General features: G+C 44.3%; 2 protein-coding genes across 7 annotated transcripts in view; one reads left to right on the top strand and one right to left on the bottom strand.

The window, feature by feature from the left end:
• The window catches only part of LOC309620088 (heparan-sulfate 6-O-sulfotransferase 2), a gene marked incomplete at its 3' end in the record, with an annotated part of 130,586 nt that overhangs the window by 99,774 nt on the left and 12,095 nt on the right, over positions 1-18,717 (top strand). The gene's annotated exons all lie outside the window — the stretch shown is intronic.
• Positions 15,892-18,717, bottom strand: part of ZNF185 (zinc finger protein 185 with LIM domain) — a 58,140-nt gene continuing 55,314 nt past the window's right edge. For all 4 annotated transcript variants that reach the window (XM_082376123.1, XM_082376125.1, XM_082376124.1 and 1 more), the window contains exon 22: positions 15,892-18,131. The gene's annotated coding sequence lies outside the window, so the exon portion shown is untranslated. The remainder of the gene's footprint in view (positions 18,132-18,717) is intronic.

Raw genomic sequence — 18,717 nt, 5'->3', positions numbered from 1 at the left:
GACAGGTCCCCATCTGGCATACGCACTGGGAGCTCCCATTCTCTCCAAAGACTCGTGAACGTTCACACCTACAGCGCTAGATCAGAACAGACATGAAATTCCAGCACCAGCAGGTTGTTATAGGTGTTCTCTGGAAAGAACAGTGGTAACATAATTAGTGCATCTAATTATCAGTGTGTTCACACGCTTTATATTTTCCAAGAACCACAGCAGTGCTATGCAGTCGAAATATGATGTGTGCCACGTATATAATGTAAAATTTTCTAGTAGTCACATTAAAAATGTCAAAAGAAACATGAAATTAATTTTAATACATTTTATTTAACCTGGTATATCCAAAATATTATCATTTCAACATGGAAGTACTATAACAGAGATTTTACATTCTGTTTTGGTACAAAGTCTTGGAAAATCAGGCGTGTAATACATACTTTACAGCACATCTCATTTTGGACTGGCCACATTTCAAGTGCTCAAGAGCCGTATGTGGCTACTGGCTACCATATTGGACAGCACAGGCTCAAAGAAACTTGTAGTGCAACCTTTCCTATAAAGATGGAGCTACATTTGTTCATGGGCAAATTAAAAAACAAACAAACAAACGGTGTGTTTATGGAACCCCCGCTCTATGCTAGGCACTGATGGGGGAGACGAAAGAGTGCAGGACAGCGTCTGCCATCAAAGCAGTCACACCTGAGAAGTGAAGTCATTCTGATTGTAATTTATAATGTCTCCAACCACGAGGTGGTTTTTGTGATTAATTCTCAAGCAAGTGATTTAGCTCGTAAAAGACCGTGTCTTTAGAAGAAAAAGTAATCCTTGCTAGTTGAAGTAGTCAGGGATGTTTCATGGAGGACAAGGGACATTGGACAAATATAATATTTATCTGAGATGGAGAAAGGGCAGAGCAAACAAGTTAGGCAGGGGGTACAGCTTGAGCAAAGGTGTAGGATTGCTTAAGTATCAGAAGCATCGTAAGACAGTGAGTAGATTAGCTTGGCTATAACTGGGAGTTCACATAAAGGGAATTGTAGGAAGAGAGGTGGGATTTCTTTTGGCCATATTACAGAGAGGGGAAATGTTTAGAGAGATCGCTGAGGTGCTTTCCATTAATAACCGTGATGAAAATAACAATAGCAACCAGCGTTTGAGTGATTAGAAGTCAGTCCCCCTACTAAGTGCTTTATATGTATTAGGTCATTGAATCTTCCAAATGAGAAAGCTCAATTCTCTAGAGAGGTTGAGTGACTTGTCTAAGGTCACACATTTCGAAAGCTGGCAGAGCAAAATTTTGAATCTGAATGTAATCTGAGCCCAGAGCATTCACCTTAACTATTAGCAGCTATGCTCCTGAGAAGGTTGGGGGCAGTGATCTGTGTGCTTTGTGTCATGGGAGGTCCCCACCTCTATTGACAGAGGTACCACAGGCATGCTGAGGTACCACATGGACATATGGTAGAAAATCTCCAGCCAAGGATTCTCAGAGGTTTGTTTCTTCTGAAGAGATCCAAATGGGCCCAGTTCAAATGATACCTCTGGGACTTGACTGCAGTCATTAAACATAGGTCTTTATAACCCAGTGTCCCATTAGTTGGTTTCCTCTTTTCTCTTTCCTCAGTACCCCGAAGTCATGCTAGAATACTGGAATCTTCGTAGACCATTTAGTTCAATGCTCTGATCTTATAAAAAGAGCAAACTGAGGCCCAGGGAGGAAGGGACTTGCTCAGGGTCCCACAGTTGTAGAAGTGGCAGAGCTAGGCCCTCATCAGGGTTCTTCCCACCCGGAGAGCTATGCTAACATTTTCCAAAGGCTTTCTCAATAGAAAACAACATATTCAGAATAGGAAGTGTACTTCAGTGACTCTGAGTAGTTGTTTTAGCTGTCTCAGGCTTTTTAACAATTGAAAAACTGTATCATAGATGATAGGTATCCCTGAATTAAGAGATGAATTTCAGCAATGACTGCTCTGAAATGAGTTTATGGTAAGTGGACTCAATAGTCTTATGAACTTTGATAAAATCAGATGTCCTTCAAATGGAAAAAATGTCGACCCTGCTGAATAGAATAAAATTGTGCTTAGGAATGCAGCAAATCTTTAAAACTCACATTTAAAAGAAAAGCACAGACTTTTAAAATTAAAACCTTACTTTGAATACGGTTCCAGTTGGAGTACGACTCATAGAAAGAAAATGCTTAGCGTTAGAAACTGTACTCAGATGACCACAGAGTGGAGGCCAGGCATTCTGGCAGGTTCAGGCCACCTTCCTTATCTGACAAACTGCTCACCACACAGCACTCAGCGGCCCTCTAAGTCTGGCCTCAAATGTCCCACCACTTTTCTTTACCGTTTTTCTTCTGACCTCTAACATCATTTAACTTTATGGACTCCTTTGCCCAATAATACACGGTCTGTTTTTCTACTTTCCTTGGAAGAAATAACAGCCTAGAAATTGAAGGCCTGAAATAGCTGGTTGCTACTTAATGTTTGATGCTTTTTCTCGTGTCTGCCGGGACCTGGTGTTTGTCGTGCTCTTAAGCAGGGCGAGGAGGGACCAAAAGAGGCAAAGGCAGTCCCTGCCATAGTGAAGCATAGTCATTTTAGAGAACAGAACAAAACTCACAAGACAGTTAGCAAACAAAAAATAATACAAGATAAACAACGAGGACATACTGTATAGCACAGGGAACTATATTCAATATCTTGTAATAACTTATAATGAAAAGAACCTGAAAAAATATATATAATATATATATAAAACTGAACTACTTTGCTTTCCACGTGAAACGTTATAAATCAACTATACTTCAATTAAAAAAAGAACATATTACAAGAGTGTGCTGCATGTTGTGCAGATCTTGGGTGGAGTTGGATTAGATTGCTTCTGTGTTGCGTCGATCGATTGGTCCATGTTGACCATTCCATTTCTGAACTTCTCCCAGAGGGACAAGATGGCAGAGTTTAGGCCCCCAAATTTACCAGATGTAAGTTCTCTTCAAGCATGATGAATACTTCTCCTTCGAGGAATGTTCCTAAAGTGGGTTCTCATCCCATGAGTTTTGTGCATAAAAAGGACTCTGTAGTCAAATAATTACTTACATGCCCTCCTCTTGGAAACTGAAGAGACACGTTAGTATATTAAAGGCTTTTAGAAGTCTTGCAGCCTTGACTTGAACCCAGTATTAACCAAACTGATCTGCCTACAGAACCTTTTTTAAAAAAAAAAAAAAACATGTTTATTTATTTATTTGGCCGCGCTGGGTCTTAGCTGCGCCACGTGGGATCTTCATTGCGGCACGCGGGATCTTTAGCTGTGGGAACTTTAGTTGCGGCGTGTGGGATCTAGTTCCCTGACCAGGGATCGAACCCGGGCCCCCTGCATTGGGAGCACGGAGCCTTAGCCACTGGACCACCAGGGAAGTCCCTGCCTACAGAACCTTAATTTCGTAACCCGTATGGGTTATGTGGGCCTGGTGGGGTCCAGCAGAACACACTGATTGTCGGCCCCCATTACTGGCGAAATGCCTGACTCAGTTACAGTTCTGTCAGCCTCCGGACATTCCAGATGGAAGTCTTGAGCAGGAAGTAAGAAAGAGAAGTGAGCCCGAGCTATTTTCACAACAGGCTTCTGACTGAAACAACTTCCCTGTGTGTGGTTGATAAACATTTTCCCTCTCTTAAGGGAAAGTCATGCACAGAAACAAGCACATATAAATAATTTACCAAGCTGTAATATGCTATAAATAACAAGCCTACTAAATAATGAATTAACCCAACTGCTGATTCATAGGTAGATGTCTCTTGTAAAGCAGCATTTTTATGGATTTTACAGCTTAGTTAATATCCACTCATATTTCATTAGGACGGTTCGGGTGAAGTATTGGGGTAATAATCTGGATATATTTGAAAGGAGCCCAGGCAGAGCTTGGGGAGCTGCCAGGATCCCTTCCTTTAAGCCAGAGCCTGAGGGGCGCTGGTACTGGGCCTTACCCTTCTCTTTCCTCCATGTTCTCAGTTTGCCCAGCTCCTCCATGCAAGCCTGACATGCTGTCCTCTCTGAGACCGGGGGCAGGGATGGAGGTCGAGGTAGCTCTGGACCAGTGGAGGGAAGAGAGGCAGACATCACTTGGGCCTACTGGACAGAGCCAGCCCATCTGAGATACCGTGACATCAGTACACAGACTCTGGGGCCCAACTCTTGGTACTTTGATCTTTACTCTATCACGTATTAACTTTGGGACCTTGGGCAAGTCCCTTAAACTCCTTGTGGCTCAGTTCCCTCATCTGTAAAACAAGGACAATAATAGTACCTACTTCCTCAGGTTCTTCTTTTTTTTTTTTTTTTTTAAACAACACACATTTATTATCTCACAGTGACCTACTTCCTCAGGTTCTTATGAAGATTAAATGAGTTTGTATTGTCAAGTGCTTTGTATTTGTATTTTTAACTGTTAGCTATTATATTCATTGGGAAAGGACTGATTTAGACTCTTTATTTTGGCTTTCTCCAGCCCCAGTGTTGGACTCTGAGAACTTTCCTCCTGAGGGATTGGAGGGTCTGGTGGGGGGGCCACTCAGATACCTCCTCTTGCTTCCAAAAAATAGGAATGGGAAACAGGAACTGTGATTTCATGAGAGTCAGGAAAAACTGCTTTTGACTAGCTTTCAGTTATTAAAAGTAAGAAATGTTTATTTTAAAGGGATTTTATATATTTTTATCAGTGAGGGTTTTTTGAGAAGGAGGTGGCAAGAATGATCAGTCAAGTCACTTTGAAAAGGAGGAGATGTGGGACTTCCCTGGTGGCGCAGTGGTTAAGAATCCGCCTGCTAATGCAGGGGACACGGGTTCGAGCCCTGGTCCGGGAAGATCCCACATGCCACGGAGCAACTAAGCCCGTGCGCCACAACCACTGAGCCTGCGCTCTGGAGCCTGCGAGCCACAACTACTGAAGCCCACGCGTCTAGAGCCCGAGCTCCGCAACAAGAGAAGCCACCGCAACGAGAAGCCCGCGCACTGCAACGAAGAGTAGCCCCCGCTCGCCACAACTAGAGAAAGCCCGTGCGCAGCAACAAAGACCCAATGCAGCCAAAAATAAAATAAATGAATAAGTAAATTATTAAAAAAAAAGAGGAGGAGGAGATGTGAATTTCACAATCAAACCTTAATTTGTTCATTGGAGCTGATGCCAGAATAGGAAAGCTGCTGTTCCCTACGTGTGGTGACACCCAGTGCCTTGGGACGCGGAGCATAGAAATGGGCATCCTCGTTGTTCTCGCTCCCCTCAGGGATGGAGTGGGAGTAAGTGTATTGCCCTTTATGCCATCACACCACCAACATAAACCCCACCACCAGCCTAATGAATGGCACAGCAGCTCGGGCCCTTGCTCCAGTTTGTGGCCACTTACAGGCTAGTGATGAGATGCCCTTTCCCCAAGTCTTCCAGTCAGTGATCAGAGCAGACATTCCTGCTTAAGCCACGTTGTAGATTTAGCTCATCACAGCGATTCTTGACAGCAGCCATCTGACGCTCCCTTGGCCCTCCCCTCCCTGGATAGCGCTGCCATTTCTCTGCATGGTAGTCTTGTGGTTTGGTCTTCAGCTTGCTGTCTGTCCCTCTTTCCCACATGTTACATGGACTTCCTCAGATCCTACCAGGAGGGCCACTTGTCCATTCTTCCTTCTCTATCTCCTGGGTTCAGAAATCTATGGGGGTCATTCCTGGTCCTCTGGATGCCCCGCCCCCACCATCTACCCCAGCTTTAGGCTGGACCCGTGGCAGTGCCCAACTTTCTGCCCTTTAAGGTAAGGTGATCACCTTGGCTTGGGCCCTGCCTGTTAAGGTTTTTCATCTGTTTTGTAGAAAGACGATAGCGAGGAAGCAGGGGGCCTTTGGACTGACAGGGTTGAACTCTCTCAAACGTTTTCTTAAATGCCTGGCACTAAGAGGTATAGCCGCTAACTTGCAGTAGACCGCAGGCTGGGGAGGTGCCTTCTAGAATAGCCAGTCAGCACAGTGCCTTCCAAGAGAAAGGAGAGCCACCCCCCGCTGCCTTCTCCCTCAGCCTTTGGAATGAAAAGCTTCACGGCTCACAATTACCATCTGGCCAAGCCCCCTCCTCACCCCTACCCCCGTGAAGTGGAAAGAAACACGCTGGTGTGACATTCACTTTGACAAAGCTCTTTTTCTTTTCTCTACTTCTCCAAAAAAAAAAAAAAAAAAAGCCAAAAGAAATAAAAACAGTTGCTAAGCTACTGGGTGGGCCCTATCCGTGTGTTTTGTTGCCATCCCAGCTTTAAGGACTCGTATTATCACATATTCAGCAGCTTAAACTAAAGAAGAGGGGAAAGGGGGATGTCGGAGAGGGCTCCTTTGTCAGTTCCCTTGTCAGGTCAAGTGCTTGGCTCTGGGAATGCAGGTGACCTGGAGCGTGTCAACTACCGATTCTGTCTCCAGGTGGGAAAAAAGGAGGGGGGATTTCTTTCCAATTCTCAGACTGGTCCCAAAGAGGATGCTGTTTGGGGGCCTTGTCTTTCTTTTATATTTGTTTCACGAAGGTCAGCTCTCAAGGAAGCCTGGGTCACGTTCTTAGTTCTCTAAGCATTGTATTTTGCACACATCGCATGCAATTGATGCTACTATGGGACCTGGGCTCCAGTCGGCCCTGGTGAGCTCCTAGCTCAATGTTCCAGAAAGCCTACAAAGCCAGACCTTCCGTACTTTTCCCTAGACTGTTGTAATATTTTATATTGTTTTGTGGCTCCTGAATTTTCTTTGCAACACTGGGTCAATCCCAGGTTAAGCAAGTCTTCATTTAACCACGTTCAGTTGCCCTTTAAATCCTGCATGTTTAGAACTTGTTACTGTCTACAAATGCCAGGCCCCCAGTGGGTACTGGGGATCACTTCCCCACTCTTAGTCCAAAGGCATTAACACCAAGAATGGCAGGAAAGGCTTTTCCACCCATCACGCGTTGGTTCTCAGTGTGGGGACAATGGGAGCCTTACTGACTTTAGGCTTGTTTTCATCAACTAGCTCATTCTGTGTAAAGTTAGGTTTAGAAAAAAAAAATCTTATAACAAAAATTAATGCAGCCTGGGACACCCTTTGTGGAGGCTACATTGAAAATATATCTTAAATAAAAACCCAGGAAATTGTCCCTTCTGTCTCTCACCTGTCATAAGAAGCAATAGAATTCTATAGCCCATTCAGTGGCATATTTAATTAAGCAACCTATCTGCTGAATGCACTGGGGGTTGGCTGACAGTGCTTTTCACTGCTGATTTGGATGACAAAGGATGTGGTGAGATATTCAACAGTCTGGTGGAATGGAAAGAAACTCCCAATTGGTCACACCTACCTATTTCTCTTGGCATGTTGCATTCGCTCTGATAATACAGAAAATAGACTGTCTTTTATTTATTGAGAAAGTCATTGGACACCAACCTCTTGCCTTTGCTCTTCCACAGATGAGCCCTGACTGAGTTTTGCACACATTCCCATTACAGATGAATAGAGGTTTCGTCGTAGGTGGGAAACTTTTAGCTTGTCGTTTTCAAAAGAAAAGATGTTTAGGTGCTCATTTTAAGCCTAGTGCAGAACCATTCCTGGTGATCATTCTTTGTTTTGGTGGTAGTTAGTGCCTATCCCTAGGATATGATAGTATTAGTGACAATTATGGAGTGTTTACCAGACACAGGCCAAAGTATTCCATGTATTACTCCTATGTTTTCCTGTGAAGTAGATACTATTACTATTCTCTTTTGCAGATGAGGAAACTGAGGCTCAGAAAGCTTAAGTAACTTGCCTCTTAACTAGTGAGTGATAGAGTGAGGCTTAGGACCTACAGCTCCTCTACCCTGCAGCCCATGTTCTTAACCACTAGTCTACTTTGTCACTCTAGGAAGCCAAAAGGGTTTGTGATCCCAATACCATGATTAATATTAGGTGGGGGAATTACAAAGCTTTGTGGGGGGAATCTCTCCTCTGAAGTCAGGTCTGTGATGCCTTGGGGAATCCACAAGGACCTTCAAATTAGATGCAGATGTATATGTATGTATTCTGGGGAGCTGGGCCAGTTTTCATCAGCTTCTTGAAGAAGTTCATGACACAAAGATGGTTAATAACTTCCATGTATACCTAAAATGCATACAGTGCTTGCTGCGTGCCAGGCTTTATATACACAGTGCTTTATATACATGAATATAAGCAAACTCATTTCATTCTCACCACAGCCATAGGAGGGTATGATTATCATGCCCATTTTACAGAGGGAGAAACTGAGACTAAGAGCAGTAACTTGGCCAAGGCTACAAAGCTGTAAGTGTCAGCACCAGGAGGTGAAGTCAAGCAGTCTGGCTCCTGAATCTTTGCTTTGAAACACTTTTGACTGCAAGTTCCTTTTTATTCACTTGCATATCTCCTACCACGGTGCCTGATACGTAGTGAGTTTTATGGATATTTGTTGAATTGATTTGCATACTGCCGCCCTCGTGTAGATTTTGTCTTAAGAGTCATTCTCAAAAGTCTGAGGCTCCATAAATCTGGACTGGATGAATGAAGAGAATCAACACAGTCAAAAGATAATTTATCAGAGTTTTTCAAGACAGGTGGCTTGGCCAAGCATTGGCACTTTGCTTTTAGTCAGGGCTCCCTGGAGGGCTGTTGCACGGATCCCCAAGCCCATTCTTCTAGATTGTTCAAAGTGGTTATAAGGTACCTCTGAGTATGGGCTAGGTAACTTTGATGGTTCCATGAATGTAAGTGGAGTTTTGTGTCCTAATTACTATGCATAACTTCCACTACCTCTTATCTCCAAGTAATCAAGCAGAAGCCACTGAAACCTTTTGCATGTTGGCATGAATCAAATCTAGGTCTCTACGTGGTATTATCGAGGGGAGAGTGGAGGGGCACCCAAGTTCTGTTCAACTGCCCAACACAAGTTCCACTGTAGTTGAGTTTCTAGGTTGGAGCATTCTGAAAAATCGGAACAGTTGGCTGTGATTGTGGAGGGTGCAGGGTGAGCTGGCGAGCCGGTGAGTGACACGGTGGAACAGCTTGAGTTTTTAATCACCTTGATGACATGTTGCAAGGTTTAACTCTGTGGCCTCCACTGTTCCCCTCGTTTTGCCTGCTGCGGTCTCATTTTACTTTTCATTTTATTCTCTGATCACTGCCGATGAGAGCCCTGTGTCCGCGCTGCTTCTGTTGCCTGCCTCCCGGCCTGATGGGCCTCTTTGTACTGAGGCACAGAGCCCAGCTGGCGGCTGGAGTTCCACGGACTGTGTCGGCTGGTCATTCTTGCCTAGGTTCACAGGCCAACAGCCAGTGTCCTTCCTTCCCTGCTCGTCACCGCACCAGCGGCTCACTCCTACCTGCTGCCATCACACGCCTGGCAACCTCGTGCTCCGGGGCCAGCCAAGAACTGAGACCCCAGCAGGCCCCTAGTTCCCAGCAGGCCAACTCCCCATTAAGCTACTGCTGCCTAGCCGTGTTCTCGAGGCTTCAGAGCCGGGAGAGTGAGGAGAGCATCGCAAGCCCGGACGCCCCCAGCCCCGGACGCACAATGCTCCGGCGGAGCCGCCCCCCAACACAGGCGACCTCTGCGCCCGCTTGTCCCGCGGCCCTGGGCGCACCTCCGGCCAAAGAGTCTTTCTTATCAGAGTAATTTTCTTTGCTTTATGTTGACTTTATCATGGCCTTCAACCAAGTCTTGTCACTTTTGAAAGAACTAAGGTTCTTTATAATTGCATTACTTCCAAAGATTTACTTTTAAAATATTTTGTCACTTTGGTTAAATAGACAAGTAGTGTTTCTTACTGACACGTGAGCTTATTTAACCAAGTGTTCAAACCTTCTGACAACTTTTGTATCTTACTTTCCCCACACTCAAATCCTAAGCAATATAGTCTTTTTTTTTTTTTCTTCTTTCTTTTTCGCTGCACCGGGTGGCTTGTGAGATCTTATTTCCCTGACCAGGGATTGAACCCTGGCCCTCGGCAGGGAAAGTGCTGAGTCCTAACCACTGGAACGGCAGTAAATTCCCCTGAGTGGTATATTCCGGATCTCAAAGGTTATTTGAGTTTTCCCAGATAGAGCCTGGAAAACCACAAAGTATCTCTTACCTTGTAAAAACAGAGGTGCCAGAAATAATTAGGTTTATTTGATATATTGAGTTTCATGGGAGGCTTTGTCAAATCATAAGAGATGCCTAACCTTCTCGAGGTTACATTTGCGTGAGCGAAATGTTATTAATATAAATGTTTCAGAAATCGTATTAATTTCCTGGAGGTTTGTCAATGCCCTCAGTGTTGATGATATGTCCTGGTGTTGCTTTGCCTGATATTAAAAAGTGTAGTGTTATCAATCATAATTGTAGTTATCTTTTAAAATGTTGCATGCCACGGAAACAACAAAATTTCCTTGTCAATTGCATTATTTTTGCGATGAACTCTCATCAGATCTTTAACCATGAGCATTTTAAATCTTTTGTCATGCACTAAGGCTTCCCTGAAAGCGCTTGCAATCAGCTACAGGCCAGAATGCTTCATCTTCCAGAAAAAGGGACTGTCTCAGACCCCCATGGAAAGGACTATGCCAGATGCTCTGAGGCACAAGCTTCTGATACCATTACTTAAATAACTTTGAAATCCTGTCACTGGACTAGGCCAGAATTTCCAGAACTCTAGTGAAGAAGCTGATGGGTTCATGAGACTGCTAACCCAAGACTGAGCAGAACAAGAATTAATTACATAGGACTTAATGAACTCATGAAAGATGATTATGGGTTTTCTTTGGAATATTGCTGATGCTTTCATGCTCTATACTCTGGATATAAGGAACCCTTTCTCATTTCTCTTAGGCTATCCATAACTGATAACAATTTAGTAGATTATACTTTCATAAATGGACACAAACCATTTATCTTTTCCTCCCTGCCCAATCCCTCTAGAATTTGGAAATTATTTTTGAGCACTCTTATTTTCATGGTAATACTGTTATATGCCTAGGTTCAATAAGAACCTGCCTTTCTTATTAACAGGACATAATTGGAAACACTGGTTATATAACCAAGGCTTTGACTGGAATGTCATATCTGTAAATGATGTTCATAGAATCACATATGACCTGACAATTTTAAGGAACTCGGGTTGAGTTTATGAAGCCAAGTCTTATAACACGCCCTTGGGAACCTGATACTTGGCTGACAGAGTTCCCAGCCTTATAGATGAGTAAGGAAGGTCTCTTCCTGGCAAGTCCAGGAAACTTAGGTTGTTTTGGGTACCTTGAGAAGAGAGGAATTCACCAATATGTATATACAGGTGAAATCTGGTGGTAAGTTCTTGGCTTGGCTTACTAGCCTTGAGAGGCTTTCAAAGTCCAATCTGAAATTCTTTATAAAAACCTACAGCAAAGCAAACTTTAAAAGGCCTGTATGGCCAATTACCATCCTTGCTGCACCTGTGCAAGTAATCAGGTCAAATCTAGTAAGACCAGAGTTAGTTTGCAATCAAGAATAACCTTATTTGAGATGATCTTTCATCAAAAAGAGGGTGACCCCTGAGAGAAATTTTGCATTTCATTAGAAAATCAGAAAATACTATGAGATGTGGGTTATGACATTCTGGTCCTGTTCATTGTCTCTGAGCTATTTTGCCCCTCTTTGTAAAACTTCGTGGTTTTGTTACCATGTAAGAATTTGTAAATTGGACTGAATCCTGCAATCTTGCACACATTGTCAACACTTAACAAATTTTCAGTTATTCCAATTTCTTTCAATATCTGGCTACAACCCTCCAAATTAACATTTCTCATTTTTCTCTCTCCCTCCTGATTTGGCACCACAGACCTAAAAGCTGACTGCCTAGATCCTTATGAAGACTCTAAGTTGTCTTTAAGCACAGATGGAGTGGAAAAAAAAAAATGCTTGTTCATCAAACTTTGGTTCAGCTTCTCTCCTTCCTCCAGGCCCCTGAACTTTGGCCCATGCCCAGCCTGAGTCAGCAGACAGCCCCTCCTGAGAATAGACTGGCCTCAGTGGAAAATATTCTCTGATCTGCTATGCAATCATGCCACCATTTCATCCCACTTCCCCACATCCAGTTCTTTCTAACCTTGCTTACTCTTCTTTAAGAAAGAAAAACTTTTTTCCTTACTTTTCAGATGCTTGCAGAATTTACTATCACAGCATTTGCCCTATTGCAAAAGTCCCCCTCCCTCTGTTGCAGAAGTCCCTTTCCCCTCTTTCAACAATTCTTCTGAATAAAAGTCTCTCCTTAATGAGTCTGTATTTGTTTTTTTTTTTTTTGCAGTTTTTTTTTCCCTTTAGTCTTTTTTTTAAAATTTTTATTTATTTACTTATTTATTTATGGCTGTGTTAGGTCTTTGTTTCTATGCAAGGGCTTTCTCTAATTGCGGCAAGTGGGGACCACTCTTCATCGCGGTGCGCGGGCCTCTCACTGTCGCGGCCTCTCTTGTTGCGGAGCACAGGCTCCAGACGCGCAGGCTCAGTAGTTGTGGCTCACGGGCCTAGTTGCTCCGCGGCATGTGGGATCTTCCCAGACCAGGGCTCGAACCCGTGTCCCCTGCATTGGCAGGCAGAATCTCAACCACTGCACCACCAGGGAAGCCCTCTGTATTTGTTTTTTATTTGACAATACTTAACAGACAATAAAACACATCCATTTTAAGTGTACATATGATGAGTTTTGACAAATGTATACATTCGTATATACTCACCATCCCAATCAAGATTTAGAATGTTTCCATCCCTCCATCAAAGGGTGCATACTGTATGATTCCATTTATGTAAAACTCTTTATACAAAACTTTTTATATAAAATGCTTCAAAATACAGAGTAATCCATAGTAGCAGAAAGCAGATAGGTGGCTGCAGGATAGAAGGATTACAAAGAAGCAGGAGGAAAGTTTTGAGAGTGATGTATATATTCACTATTTTAATGGGGTGATGAGTCCACAGATACATACATCTGTCAAAACTAATTTAAAAAAGTGAACACTTTTAATGTGTGCAGTTTCTTGTGTGTTAAATAGATCTCAGTAAAGCTGTTAAAAATATGAGTGTGCAGACAATCTTCACTAGAATGGCCTGTAGCAATCCCTCACAGCCAGAGGACTTTAGGAAGAGACCCACACATTCCCAAGCAGAGAGTTAGATGCAGAAGGCACCCAGAGGAGGAGATCGCGCTGATGACGTTATGAAGAGTGCAGCAGACAGGAGTTCCTGGGCAGTTGGGGGTGGGATGGGGAGGGAACACGGGCAGCATTCATGAGCAGGGCTCCATGTTCAGAGGATGTTCAAGAGGAAAGGGATCCTGCAGATGGCATTAGATAACGGGCCTGGCACACAAAGTGCTCCTTGGGCGACGGCACTGTGCAGAAGGTGTTCAGAGACAGAGTGTACAGCGAGGAAGGCCTGGAGCAGGGATTCTTCATGGGACAGATGGCATGGTAGGAAACATTCACAGGTAGAGTGCATGCTGCAGAAGCCATTCACAGGCAGCGCATGCGGTACAGAAGAAGGTTGGGTGGAGACAGCATTAACAGGGAAGCCCCTCAGGAAAGCAGTGCCACTCTTTCCCTAGCAGGAAGGGTTGAGAACAAGGAATCAGTGGCTTACACAAGCAGCAGAAGGCTGGAGCAGTGAAGGTCAGGGAGACCTGGTACACGAGGAAAAAGCCCCCAGCAATTCCACCTGCAGGACTGTCATGGATAATTCGCAGGAGGTTTCCCAGAAGCCACCGGGAAAAAAGCCAGGTGTACCCTCTTTTTGACACCCCATATTTTTCTTCCAAATGATAACAACAGTGACACTACGCTTCTGCTTAGCATGATGCAACCATACCTCATATACATGAATATGCCTTTGCCTTCTTCAAGAAGGGGGGACGTCAAAAGTCCCATTAGATACACTCTCATTCTCTGGGGGATGTCTGTTCCTTCTCTAGTTCTGTCATAATTACACTTTGACATGCTGTAATCTATAGGTTAAATTATATGATTAAGCACCACCCACACAATTTAAACGCAAGATTTGGAAATGGGAGAAAGAAAAGTAATGGGGCAGATTTAAATATATAATAGCAAAGCAAGACGAAGTATGCCTAGCTTCTATAGCTGTTATTTTTGCAACTGGCCATGAGGTCATAGTATTTGTAACTTCCTTTTCCACTAGCATTTCAGTTCCATGTGACCTCATCTAGCTGGTTGTGGTTGTCTACCTGGCAGTCAGATACAAACCTTTATCCCTAACCAATCTGATCCCTTAGTGGTCCTGCCTGCGTGAGTCATTACAGTCATCCATTATCTTACATTATTGGACATGGGAACACTAAGAGAAACTCCCAGAAGACTTTTCTCCTAGGTTTCAGATGTGGTCCTTGCAGCGACCCTTTTTCCCCTCGATAATCAGGAGCAGTCAGCCAGCAGGTAAAATAACAGCCTTCTTGTTGATTCAGTGGCAAGAGGGGCCCCAAATGGCCAGGTAGCGATCTCAACTTTGAATTCAATGTAACCCAGTGTTGGGTCCCCTGGTGGAAGCTTTCCTCCCTTGGGAAGTTCATGGGAAAAGGATATTGCGCAGAGAAACATCACAAGAGAAATGTGTTGTGTGGAAATTCACAGGCGGAATACATTCATAAGCAGAGTCCCCCAGAGGACCCCACATGGCTGTGTATGGGTTGGGGGCCCTCACAGGTGTGGATCTATAGAGGGGAAGGAGGAATAGGGGAGGCTGGGTACTGGGGATCAACCGGCTTGCTGGGAACCTGGTCTGCTAAGTCATTTTTCAAAATAACCCTACCCTATTTGTTTTCTAGGTCTTTGTGTCACATGTTATCACCAACAGAGAGCCCTAGTCCTGGTTAGGAACTACTGTTATAGTTCTTGCCTTTGAAGTGGTAAAACTTCTTCTTCCTTTCCCAAATGTACTCATGTAGCCAAGATGGTGGCTGAGGTTGGGGTGAGAAAGTAGCTACAGGGACACTAGTTCAATACCTACTGAATACTGGGTCCCAACGTCCCTGCTCAGTAGTAGAGGGCTTTCTCTGTCATGTCTTCTATCTTTGGACTGACTTCTTGACCACCCTTTTTGGCCCCAGGCTGGATCAAGACATCGATGACATGCAAATTGTATTTTCCGATACAAAACCTGGAAGCATGGATCATGTGACAGGCAGAATGACTATTCAACAGGATTCTGACAGCTTGGGGCACCAGCCTTAATGAGCAAGATGAAAGTCTTGCCTGTCGGTACACATCTGGAGGAATGGGTTCGGCTGTGCGGTTGGGGGGGCACCTTTGAGGGTAAGAGATGCATATTCAGAATTCCTGTCAGAGTTGATGGGACCAGGGGTGTTTAAATGGGAGAAGAGTTGATAGAGGAAGAACCCAACGAGCGTATTTACCAATTTTAGGGGCTGGCATATAAAAGAGGGATTACAGATTACCAGTGGGTGATAGTTAAAGGGGAACAGGTTGTAACTCAGCTGAGGAACGCATTTCCACAGACAGAATGGGCTTGTAAGGGACTGAGCTCTTGGTCATTGCAAGTGTTCAATAAGGACGAGGCGGCCACCTGTCGACAATGAAAGGAAGGATGGGCCCAAAAGAATAAAATATTCTTCATTAAGATCTGACAGGTCTAGAATTGCACACTTGCTGTGCATGCACAGTTTCTAGATAACGCTGTTTTTTTCTCTTTAGATTTGATACTTCTTAAAAGTATTTGCTTCTGTCGAGAAAACTTTGATACTCCTTAAAGTATTTATTTGCTTTTGTAAAGAGAGTGGCTTCAGGTAATAGGAGAAAATAAATCACACAGCCAAATACACCAAGTTATTACACTTATAAAAGGAAACCTTAACATTTACACATGAAGTATCTTACCATTTATTGTAATTGTGTACATTAAGGAGTTAAGCAAGTATGATTCAAAATTCTAGGCAAATAAAAAGAAGCGAAAGTGCAATGCAACCACCCCTCTTCCTTAAGTCCGGAGAATTCTGTGCCATTTAAACATGAAAGAGATTTTTTTCAGATTGGAGTCAATATCTTGCATGTTGGTTCTGAAACTCTCTTAAAGGCAGAGTGTATCTAGAAGGTGAGGAAGCCAGCCTATCTTGGACCTCTTTATCCTGCCAAGACTCAGGGGTGCTACCTCCCACCCAAAGGCACGACCTTTCTTTCCCTTTCACTCATTCATTCAGCACCTATGTGTCAGTCCCTACCATCTGCCAAGTCCCAGGCTGAGGGCTAGTCTTGAGGAAAACCAGCTCATATTTTGTTCGAGTACATGGCCAGTTTTCCACTCCAGAGCAAAGCTGATGCACATCTATGGAAATAAATGGAACATTCCTCCTCTGATCATTTGGCAGGAAGAACAAGTCCACCAGCCAATGTGCATAGGGCTCAGAAACTGGAGAGAGATGGAGAGGCATTTTCTAATTAAACCAAGAGAAAAGGCCCTCATTTTTCATCAGAAAAACTGTCAGGTTGTCCTTTCGAGGAACTGACACAGTGATGCTGGTCCCAAAGGCAGAGGCGCCCAGTCGAACCTGAGCAGAGCATCAGCTGACTGCATGAACGGGCCTGCATCTGTCCAGCTGGGCAACAGGTATCCCTGTTCCAAGTACCTGGGGTCTCAGTAGTTGCCACTAGCTTGGGACAGAGTCTGGACTGGAAAATGGGAGGTCACTGAGGGCCCCGTGCCCAGATCGGCTAGCCTACTGGAGCTTCTCCTGGGTTGACAAGCTCTTCTTTGGGAAGGTCTGGGAGTCAAATCTGTTCCCAGCTGAGAGTACTTCAGTTCAGAAGTGTTTTCATGGAAAACGGAGGTGAGAGGGCCAGTTTGGCCCTTCTGGTATTTTATGGGGACCCAGGATGCCCAGAAGAGGAGTGCAATCCCCCACCTTCCCCTCTTTGTAAAAGTGTGCCTCAGGGGAGGCTTGAGGGGGCGGTGTCACCTCCACACAGTGCTTGGCATCTACTCAGCATTAAATCGATGCTCATGTTTGTCCTGACTGTCACTGGAGAGAGCATGCGCTCTGGAGAGAGACAGCAATGGTTCTGCACAATGCAATGACCACCTCTCTGGGCCTCAACACCCTCATTTGCAAACTGCGGAGAAGAATACCCTCTGTACAAGATTAGCATGGGGATTAATGCCACCACTTTGTGATAATGCCTGGTATGCAGTAAGGCCTCAAGAAATGTTGACTGATTTTCTCCCTTCATAATCCTGCTGGAGTCTGTAGACCCTAAAACTTGCTTTAGGGGATTTCTGTGTAAAGTTTAGGGATCGGAAATTGAGGGCAAAGGTATTAATTAGCTAGCAAGATTCAGACACAGATGCCCCTTTGGTCAGTAGCCTCTTAGGAATCACATCCTATAGAATTTAAACCTAACATGTAAACTTTCTAATACATGTCCACATGCCTGCAGGACAAAACGCAACTATATTGAAAGGTAGGTAGGCAGGAGGTCATTAAAATCTGCTATATAACTCAATCAAAAGCACTAACTAGTTGTAAAAGTATATGGAAAGTTTAAAAAATATATATGGCAAATAGACAAGCTAAACATTAGCCTATGTCAACCCCTAGCATTCAATGTCTGCAATTTACCCACCAGGGATCGTCAACAGTCTTTAACCCCTCAGAAGCTTCAGGAGGTCTCCTTCTTCTGTCAAGTTCCAAAGGTACACTCAGAGCTGTGAACCAGAATGTGATTTGCTCTCTGTCCCTAGAGTCAGGATACACCGAACCCCACGCTCTTGTCCATGCCTATTGTACCAGGCCACCTAAACTCATCAGGAAGCTGACCAGTCTGAGGGAAGCCAAAATGGAATTATTGTTCAATCCTCTTTGCTTGAGCCTGAAGTAAGATAATGGATGGGAAGTGCTTTCTAAGCTATGAAGAGCTACACACACAAGTAATTATCATAACATCATTAAGACATGCTACTGGATGTAAGCAAGTTCAACTTAGGAAGAGCAAAAACATGAAGCAATCAAATGGAGGCGAGAGGAAGTGAGGGAAGAAGTCAGCAACTTGGGGCAAGTGGGGACAGTCAAACTTGTCCAGGAGTTATCAGCTTCTTGTTAGCCTGGAGGAGCTAAAAGAAAATAGAAGTACCCGTGAGATTGGAAATACACACCCGATCCAATGAGCCGTCAGAAGCCCCTGGGGAGGGTGACTGCTCCAGGCATCAGGAGTAACAGTCCAGGTCAGTGTGTCTTCTGGAGAAAAGGCAGGACAGGCTTGTAGCTGGTGGAGGGCCTGGCTGCTACCGATTCCCGTTGCCTTCAAGGGAGATATTCTGCTCTGTGCTTCTAGTTGAGGAGGATCACTGGGCCCCATGAAGCTCAGACACTGGGGTCAATTCCATTGGCTTTTAGCATGCCAACCTGTCTTCAGGCAGAGCTCACAATGTGGCCCAGAGGCTGCCCAGGCACCAGGACAGCACCATCACTTCCCACACATGCCTACGTATCCTGGCCTTCACCTGCTGCTGGTCCCCAGCTATATATCTTGTTTTACTGAATACCTTGGCTGAGTCCTGATCTGATGCTATATGAGCAATGGTGGAGGCGACTCAAGGGACTGTGGCAGAGAGCCCCAGACCTGAATCTGAAGTCCTGGGTTGAGGTCCTGATTCTGCCATCTACAAGCCAGGTGTTTTCCCATGTCCTTTTCCTTTC

Source organism: Balaenoptera borealis (assembly GCF_965194805.1).
Source record: "Balaenoptera borealis genome assembly, chromosome: X".
Classification (NCBI taxonomy): domain Eukaryota; kingdom Metazoa; phylum Chordata; class Mammalia; order Artiodactyla; family Balaenopteridae; genus Balaenoptera; species Balaenoptera borealis.
Note: the sequence above shows the minus strand (reverse complement) of the source record. Positions and strands in the feature narration are given on the sequence as shown.